Source organism: Lepus europaeus, chromosome 7, assembly GCF_033115175.1.
Source record: "Lepus europaeus isolate LE1 chromosome 7, mLepTim1.pri, whole genome shotgun sequence".
NCBI lineage: Eukaryota > Metazoa > Chordata > Mammalia > Lagomorpha > Leporidae > Lepus > Lepus europaeus.
In genome coordinates, this window is record NC_084833.1 from 41,386,839 (window position 1) to 41,397,029 (window position 10,191).

The 10,191-nt window shown below is 41.4% G+C and overlaps 1 pseudogene; it reads left to right on the forward strand.

The window, feature by feature from the left end:
* LOC133763720 (large ribosomal subunit protein eL29-like) overlaps positions 1-10,144 on the forward strand; it is a 161,915-nt pseudogene extending 151,771 nt beyond the window's left edge.
* The last annotated feature ends 47 nt before the right edge of the window (positions 10,145-10,191 follow it).

The window sequence follows — 10,191 nt, forward strand, 5'->3', positions numbered from 1 at the left end:
GAGAAAGAGAGAGAGAGATCATGCTCTGGTTCACTTCCCAAATTGCCACAATGGCCAGGGCTGGGCCATGCAGAAGCCAGGAGCAAGGAACTCCATCTGTGTCTTCCACATGGGTGGCAGAGGCCCAAGACCTTGGGCCATCATCTGCTGCTTTTCTAAATGCATTATCATGGACCTGGATAGAAAATGGAACAGTGGGCACATGAATTGGTGCTATGATATGCAGTGCCAGTGTCACAAGTGGTGACTTAACACATTGCACCACAACTCTAGCCCCTAGTTGTTTTTATTATTATTTTTTAATGTATGGTTCATATGAATTGTGTGATTCTCTCCATTAGAAAACAGCTTCATCCTGAAATATTTTCAAAACAAACCTTTTCTGTTTTTGATGTTCTATAAGTTGTTGAGCAGCAACATCCTTGAGACTCTTAGTTCATTTATTTAACAAAAAACATTTGCAAAGTATGGCATTGCAATCTTTATGTGGATTGCATCTGGTTGTGCTACCTGCTTAAATATTTTTGAAATGATTATGCTGTCATGTATTTGTCACACACCATATTTGAACTCTTTTCCAAGACTGTATCCTATATCCTATTTCTTCCCAGAAGCCATTGTTAAATTTCACATGAAGAATATGACAATCAGAGTAAAAATCAGTTTTATTTTAGATCTTGGAAAACCTTGGTGCTCTATATTTATCATTTGTCCCATTAGCTTCTCTTTGTTCCCTTGTATTTTATCATAGAAAACCAAAAGAAGATACTTCGCATCTGAAAATCTCCTTAGCTAGACAGCCTAGGTTTACAGGTGCATTTTCTATTTTCCATGGCACTGTAGGAAATTGTGTGGCTAACCTTTTTTCACTGCGGGGCAAAGAGCCATTTCCTATGACTTCTAACAAAATTGCCCTGACTTGCCTTTGAGCTCTCAGTGACAGCTTCCTCAACTCGTATTACATTTTGCTAATGATTTCTCCAAGGATGTTGTCAAGTTTTCTTTGTTTCTTGGCTCAAAAGTCACTTCTATATGTTTATGTTTTTGTTTTGCTATTATGGTTGTATCTTATAGCAAACATATTCTGGCTACTATTCTTGTATTGCATACTACTAGAGAAGTCAGTCACAAAAAACAACACATTTAAATATTATCTGTCATGGTTCTGTGGAGTGGCACTGCTAAGATTCTCAGAAGCATTTGCAATTAGACCGTAGCTATGTCTGCAATCTTCAGAAGTATTATTGTGTGTGTGTGTGTGTGTGTTACATAGCAAGGGCTAAAGATTAGAAACTCAAGAAACCGAGAATAGGAAAACTGAGGTTTCTTGAACACTTGTCTGTGTTTATGTGGTCTTTCCACGTGATCTATTCAGGGCCAAACTGTAACCATTTCAAGGTCTACAACTTAATATCAGGGGGTATTAAATGTCATTTCTATTATATTCTATTTTCCCAGGTTCAATATGACAAGAGATATGTGTCATCTTTCAATGAGGAAGTGACAAAACTCTGGAAGAATAAGAGAAACCAGAACCATTGCTTGAACATTTTTCAAAAATATATCATCCATCTAATCTGTTTCCAAAGTATATATTACTGTAGAACTTTCCATCTTGAGTCATTTCCTTTCTTTTAAAAACTACCATTTAGAAGCATCTTTAGTAAAGAAAGTTTTGTTGGTAATGGGCTCCTTTAGATTTTCATTGTCTGATAATTTCTTTGTAACTTTCATACTTTAAAGAAAATGTGAAAGAGACAAAATTACACAATGACAGTTATTTTTCTCAAGACTTTGAAGATATTATTCTATTATATATTCTTTTCTACTGCTGACTTGAATAATTTCTCCCAGTACTTTTGGCTGTTTGTAATAATTCTTTATCTACTTAAAAATTTTGCTCTTCATCTTTGCTGTTCACTATTTTACTTTGATGTATCTAGATGCCAATTCTTTTGGAATTCATTTTACTTTGTAAATTTAAGAATTTATAGATTTCATTAATTCTGGGAGACTTCTAGTCATTATTTTTCATATATTCATTCTCTCATTTTCTTTAATTTTTAATTTACTTAACTTCTCAGAGTCATGTTGAATTTTTTTTTCTTTATACTCCATATTGCCAATCCTTCATTTTCATATCTTTCCTTATTTCTGTGTCTGTGTGATGTGTACTAGGTTATTTCTGATAAAGTATTTTAGGTATTGTTTTATATTTCATGTTTCTCTCCAATTTTTTGACAGTTTGATCTGTTCATTTGTTTTATATATTTAAGTATTCAAAACCCTTAATATGCTTCATTTTTTGGTATTCAATGTGTTATTTTAGAAATATTACTCCTCAATTTTAGTAAATGCATGTCCTTTATATTGCTTTCTAACTTTTTATTTCTTAGTTATATTAAACTTCACTTCAGTATCTGGTGAGGTGATTCCATCAATTTTGGTGTCTGGCTCTACCAGATTTTGGCTTTGCTGCCTCTTGTGACTTAGTTCTTTAAAAAGCTTATTCTTGGTTTCTGGAAATGCTTGAAACATTGCTTTAGAGTTCTGACAACCTTCTTCTTAGACAAGATTTTGCATCTTTTACCCAAATTCACAGGCTCTGTACTGTAAGTACCCCAAGCGCAGTGGCTCACCCCACTAAGTGTACACCATCACTGTGTTAAAGTGTTTTTAATAACGATTCCGTCAGATCAGAAGACATCTCAAAGTCAAAAGCTGGATGCAGGGCCCAGTGCCATGGCCGGGCATGTAAAGCCACTGCCTGCAGTGCCAGCATCCCATATGAGCAATGTTTGAAGTGCCAGCTGCTCTACTTCTTTCTCCTTCACTCAAATATTAGTTTCTTTTAATTCTAAATCTAACACATTTTGAACATAGAATTTTTTGAATTTGTGAGTAGCCTGTTCTGAGGGAATCACACATGAGTTAATAAATATTTCATATTTAAAATTTCATTTTACTTTTACTTATCTGAATGAGGAAAAAAAGGAAGAAGAGACAGAGAGTGAGAGAGAACAAGAGAAACACACACACACACAGAGAAGGAGATTCCATCCCATCCACTGGTTCACTCTCCATGCAGAGAAACAATAGGCTGGGCCAGGTCTAAGCCAGGAGTTGGGAACTCAGCCTGTGTCTCCAACATTGATGGCAAGAATTCAAGTACTCTAGCCATCACATGTTACCTCCTAGGATGTGAATTACCATTGTCATAAGAGGACTGGGTTCAGATTCTTGTCTCCTTTGCAAGAAGGAATTAGAGGATGACACAGGCAATGACCAGGTGAAAATTAATGTCTATTTGTATACTAAACAAAAGTACATGCTCAAGGAGTGAAGGCAAACTCAAGCCAGAGAGTTGTGCTTAACTATATTCAGGGTCACCCCTTTATATACACTGGAGGCACAGGGCAGTGTCTGGTAGGATTTAATTGAATATTCATGGGGGTAGATTTTTGACTGAACCTAAAAACAGCCCATTTCTTTACACTGTGTTTTAAAAACTCAAATGTTTCATGGCATTCAGGATAAAATTAAATTGCTCCATGATGGGAGTAGGTGTGTCAGCCATGTTAATTTTATTGCAAGGACCTTACAATGAGCTAAAGTCATTTCAGGGACACAAATGGCAGCAATATTGGTTATTGTTGACCACCAGGGGTTTGAAGTGGAGAAACCATGGACTAAAGCAGGTACAGGACTTCAGCAGTGCAATCAGGGCTACAGAGCCGGCAGGACTGGGAGGAGCTGATAATCTCAGCTACTTTTTGCTAACTACCTCCAAACCTACATCAACTGAAAATTATAAAAACCCCAAGAACAAAGAGAAGGGGGCCTTGGACTCCCAGCACTACCTTGCACAGGAGGCTGGGACCCCAGCATGCTGGACCTAGAAATGAAGTCCCTTTGTTCTTTGCATTACGGTGAGTCTCGCTGGTTCTTTCTATCTGGGAAATCCAGAACACAACATTTTGGGGGCCCGTCCAGGATCTGCCTGGTTGGAGAGGCCCACGAGAAGTGGCCCCTCACCATAGTGGGACTTTATTTGTAGGGTAACACACCAAGGCCTAAGTCTTTTTGTAAGAGGGCCACAGACTCTAGGAGGAGTCTGGAAGGTGTGAGAGGTAGCACACCTAGACCCAGTCTTTTCATAAGAGGGCTACAGACTCTAGGAGGAGTCTGGAAGGCGTTAAGGGGGAGACCAGTGTATGGCCAAAAGCGGACGCACTGGGGGCCTCGGTCTGGCAGCAGGGAGACGTCCCTGCTGCCCAAGAACCCCAAGGTAAGGGTGTGCACACTGTTAGGTTTAAATTGTTTGGACTAAGATAAAGTGGGTTGCTCCCACAGAGCAACCTTTTCTACAGAGCAACTCCTTTTCTACAGTCCAGAATGTATTATTGTCTTGTCTGTGTGTGTCTCTGTGTTGTTGTTTCTCTTCATGTAACTGTTCTTATGACCCCCACTGTTAAGGTAGGCAGGATTAAGGCCTGGATTCACCATTCACACGTGAGGTGTGCCCGAGGACCAGATGTCTCTGCAGCTGAGAGCACCTGAAAGGCACCGGTGATCCTGCCAACCCCCTTCGGCTGAAGCTGACCCGCCTGGATGTCGACTCTATTGATCCTGCACCTGCTGGTGGTCTCCAAAATGAATATGGGGACGAACCCCCACGGTCTAATTAACCTCACCTGGGAGGTGATCGATCCTGTGAAAGGAAGAGCTATACAGGAACTATCTGGGCATCAACAGTCCGTGACCTGGTGGTTCCCTGAGATTACCTTTGACTTATGTAATATGGCAGGAAAGATTAATGACCAGACATTCTGTGAACACCCAACCCACTGGTGTACAAATGGACCAGGCATCGCTTGGCTGAGGAAACTCGAGTTTTATGCAAACCCTAAACATAAAAAAACAATATTGGGAAATGGGGGGGGGGGGCTATTTCTGTAAGAGCTGGGGTTGCAAGACCACCAGGTCAGCGTATTAGAATAGAGATAGCTCAGATAATTATATCAGGATAAAATGAAATTGCTCCAGCACATGCCCCTGGAAACTTGCTTACCCTACTCCTGGGCAGTACTCTGCGTTGTGGATGCAGCAATCTTTATCTTCCAATGACAGGAGTAAAAAAACTCTACAACAAAAAAAGTGTCGTCTCCTAAGGCCTGTAATCAGGTTATTCTTACCTTCACAGAGGAAGGCAAAAAGGCCCCAGGGTGGTCAGTAGGATATACCTGGGGCATGATGTTCTATCAGTCCAGGACAGACCCTGGAATCTTGTTTACAGTTAGGCTAAAACAAACTGTAATCTTGCCCTCAGTGGCACTAGGGCCAAATAAAGTAATCAAACCAAAGTATAAAAAATAGGGGCCGACCAATAGGTCCAAAGTCTTCCCTTGTTGGTTTTGCAACCCCCACTCCTGGGCTGGAAAGTAAAACCTGCAATACTAACGTCCCCGAGGCAGGGAACACTCTGTATGGGGATCCACTGCGGATTTTATGCGAGCTGCTTATAGTGTGCTATATCACTCCACCCCCAAGATAACCAAAGCCCGTTGACTGTGTTATGATGTTGGACCGCCTTATTATGAGGCAGTGGGACTGAATTCAGCCCCTACAGAAGCCAACACCAGCCAATTCTGTAATTGGAACCATCAAGAGAAACCTGAAATAACTCTATAGGTAGCCCTGGGGTGGGTTCCTGTGTGGGGCAAGTCCCAAAGGCCAGGCAGGACTTTTGTGCCATAAGTTTTAACAATACTGGAAAATATAAATAAATCATTCCAGGGAGAGAGGGATGGCGGATATGCTCAAAAATAGGACTCACCCCGTATATTAACAGTAGGGTTTTCAATGCCTCCAAGGAGTTCTGTGTAATGATAGTTATTTTGCCAACGATGTTATATCACACAAAAGAAGAAATGTATGCCCACTGGAAAGGGAATTTAAGGTATAGAGTCCGTTGAGAGCCAGTAACTACAATAACACTGGCAACACTATAAGGACTGGGGTTAGCGGGGGCTGGGGCAGGAATTGCTGCTCAGTCTACCCAAGGCCAGGGACTGAGGGCTCTGAGGGCGGCTGTTGACTCAGACATAAAGAAAATAGAAGACTCCATCACCCATTTAGAAAAATCCTTAACCTCGTTGTCAAAAGTAGTACTAAAAAAAAAAGAAGGGGATAAGATTTAGTTTTCCTGCAACAAGAGGGGGTTTGCACAGCACAGGGGGAGAAATGTTGCTTTTACGCTGATTATACAGGGGTAGTCCAAAAAAAACATGCCAAAGGTGCAGGAAGGTTTAGCCAGACGAGAAAGGGAGCAGGTGTCACAGGAGGAACAGTTTGAGACCTGGTTTAACACACACCTTGGCTGATCACCCTTATATCCACCCTTCTTGGGCCCATTGGGAGTCTTTTGTTAGCTTTGACCATAGGCCCATGTATTCTTAATAAGCTTGTAAACTTCATAAAGGAAAAGAGTAAACACCATCCACCTCATGGTTTTAAAGCAACAGTATCAATCCCTATCGCCCAATCCAGAGGAGGATTCTTCTGTTTAAGTTACCCGTCAGAGAGTGGAATGTGAGAGGCTAGAGCCATACCATGACAGGCTTCTCCACAAGACAAAAACTGGCTAGGCCCAGGATGCCCCTGGTATGAGAAGATGAAACCTGACACCGGACAGTCCTTGGTCTGGTCCGCAGGACCAGGTGGAGGCAACCAATAAGGTGGACCGTCCTTGGTCCTGAAGGGCCAGGGGAAGGAAGGAATGTGTACGTAATACTTGTTTGCCTGGGAACTATAAAAACCCTGAGAACAAAGAGAAGGGGGTCTTGGTCTCCCAGCACTGCGTTGCATGGGAGGCTGGGGCCCCAGCATGCTGGGCCTACAAATGAAGTCCCTTTTGTTCTTTGCATTACGGTGAGTCTCACTGGTTCTTTCTATCTGGGCAATCCAGAACACAACAAACTCAGTGGAGAAGCTATCCAAAGTCTAATTTATCCCTAAGTCATGTCATGTTCTGCACTTAAATTATAGCAACAAATATCATGATCCCCTATGTCATTCCTCTGTTTTCTGAATATAGTATCCCTTAATTCTTCCAGAGGGCTTGGCATTGTGACATAGAAGATAATCCCATACGAGCACTGGTTCATGTCCTGGCTGCTCCATTTCCAATCCCGCTCTCTGGAAAAGCAATGGAGGATGGCCCAAGTTCTTGGGCTCTTGACAACTATATAGAAGACAGATGAAGCTCCTGCCTTCTGGCTTCCAGCTTGGCCATTGGAGCCATCTGGGAAGTGAACCAGCAGATGAAGATCTTTCTCTGTCTTACTCCCTTTCTTTCTGTAACTCTTTCAAACAAATACATAAATCAAATAAATAAATAAATAAATAAAACTCTCACAGAACTATAATAGGGAAAATACAATCCTTGCAGACATTAAATGTCTACAAATCACTCTCACACTCCATAATCCTCAGGGAATTTTATAGTAATAAATCAGGATGATAGATAAGTTGTTGAATCACTTTAAAGAGATAAGAACTGAGATTTGAGGGTCAAAATAACACAGGAAGTTCCCAACGATTCTAAAACACAGAGCTGATGCAAGAATCAAAAGTCTGCCAATATAACATTACACTCCAGGAAAATTGCAAACTCTTAACGTGCATTTAGGTAATTGAGCTGAAGAGGATGGTACATTAACCCTGGGAATCTGAACATTCAGAGTTGATTTTGCAGGTGGTAACTGTCAAGGTATTTGACACGTTGCCATTGCTGAGTTCTCTTGCCGCTAAGAGTCCCAGGGTTCAGTGTCTCTCTACACCAAGGGTATTCATGCAAATGACCCACTTAACATAAAGAAGGAAAGTTTTAGCCACTGGGTTCACAGAAAATGTGAAAATGTTTAAGCAGAAAAGTGGCAGCGAATGACAGCTTTAGCTGTCTGAGCAGCTAAAAGTCTTTCACAGTGTTAATGAGGTTTTAACATCCTTCCTTCTTTGTTATTTGTCTTGCTTGTTCTACAATGGTAGCTCTTTTTGCCACATTAGAGAGCCTTGGAAATTGCTTGTTGAAACATCTCTCCATTCTGTGTCCATGATTATGTTTCTTGCTGTGTAATTTTGCTTTCAAGATACTGCATCCAGATTAATAATCAGAAGGTCATGATAGCACCTTTGCTAGGACAAGCATTGGGGAAATGTGACGAAATAGTGGAGATAGATTTTTGTCATGTGTTACTGATATAGAAGGGTTCAACGATATTCTTCTCTTCAATGAAGGCATTTGCTGTCTATTCCAAGGAAGGGCATGTGATAACTAATGCACTGAAGATAGCCAGAATTGAGGTGAGAATATATTATATCAATTAATTGCCCATAGCTACAATTTTCTTCACTTTGCTTAGAAACTTTTGTTTAATTTTTAGAGTTTTGTGGTCTTCAAGGCAGGTGTGTAGAACATCTGGTAAGTAAATAGGGCGAAGTTGAATGTTTGCAAATAGATTCAGAATACAGTTTGGTTTTAAGGATTTGCTTCTACACAATTGCCAGAGCTGGCTAAGCATTCACTGCGTTTATCTGATCCTGGAGCTTGTACTGCACAGGGCAGGCAATCTTGAAATGGATGATGATTGTTAAGTCAGGGAGGTCATTGGAGCCCACAGTGCAAGCTGCAACACAAGGACAGACTGAAACTCATGTCAGTTCTTACTACCTTGGTCCTTGGTGAGAGGTACCCTACTGAACCTGGCTCCAATCATCAAGGTTAAGTACATCTGGCTGAGGACTCAGAGAAGTTGAAAGTTTAGCCTAACCATTTGTATCTGTTTCAAAGCCACCTCAGTATTATTTACACTCAGAAATGGGTGTGCATCTTATCTGCAGGATGTTAATGTGGGGGATTAAGACAATCTAGGCAGCTGTTAAGCTAAGTTATGTATTGTTTTTCTGTAGTTACTTTCTGCCCTCCAAAAGAATCAAGTTCCTGTCTCCCCCACCCTCTAGGTGAGCTGCTGTTCACCCAGTGCTGGTGTGAAGCCTGAAGTGCTTGGGAGTTTTCTTAGTGTTTCTCTACCACCCTCAGGTGCTGTGGTGTCTCCTTCCATATTCTTCCCTATCCCAGCACAGACAGCCACAATTTCTTACTTGGTTAGAGGCTCATGCTGCGGCAAGAGCTGCTTTTCTGCAATTATCCAGTCTGAGGCAGGCCCTTGTGTGCTCCCTGAGGGTGGGGTTCATTCAGGGATCCTGCCCTTTCATCCTTACATCCAAACTCTGCTTTGTGTGTGGGGAGGTTGTAGGGGGATGGTGTGTGTGTGGCTGGTCCCCTTCTCACACATAATCAAACACTTGTTATATATCAGTGCAAGGAACTCAAGATTTACATTTCTCCAGCCCCTCTGTCAGGGACATAGAGGTGCTTCTACTACTCAGTGGTGGCAGCATACCTTTGTGTGGGCATTGGAGCTAGAGAACCTCATGGCTAGCCCCCTTCTTAGCTGTAGAAAGATTCCACCTGGAATCATTGTAAGGTGCAAAGGTTTTTTACAAATGTCCGCTTTTCAGTTTTACATATTTAAATCTTTACCTGCTCCTCCTATCTTCCTACAAAGCCCTTTCTTATCACGATTCATAGCTGTTTACCACACAGGCCATGCCCAGAAGAAAATCAGTATGCAGAAGGATTCTTAGCCAAAGGATGCTTGGCAAAGTTGGTCCTTGGAGGTAGTATATGGGACTTTTAAATGCTGGGATCTTTTTTTTTTTTTTTTTTCTGTTGAGTATCAAAAGAAGTAAGAAATATTCAAAGCACTAAGAGATTTGGTAACTGGCTGAGAAGAAAGAACAGTCTTATGTAGCTAAGAGAGGCATCTGACAGGTGTATAAATCCTAATACCATAAGTTAAGTAGATTTTCAGTCTGAATGAGCCTGAACAGATCTTCTTTCCCAGAGATCCAGATTAATGCCCTCACCCAGCCAACATCCCTGTTTCAAGCCTGTCAGAGCCTCAACAGAGAACCCAGCGATATGTACATGGATCTCTGGCATGCTGAACTGAGACCTCGTAATAAGTCTTGTTCAGTTTCTAAAATTGTGGTAGCTTGTATTGCAGCACAAGGAAGTTAATGCACTAGGTCTTGTTGTAGATATGGACTACCTAACTCTTTGTCAAG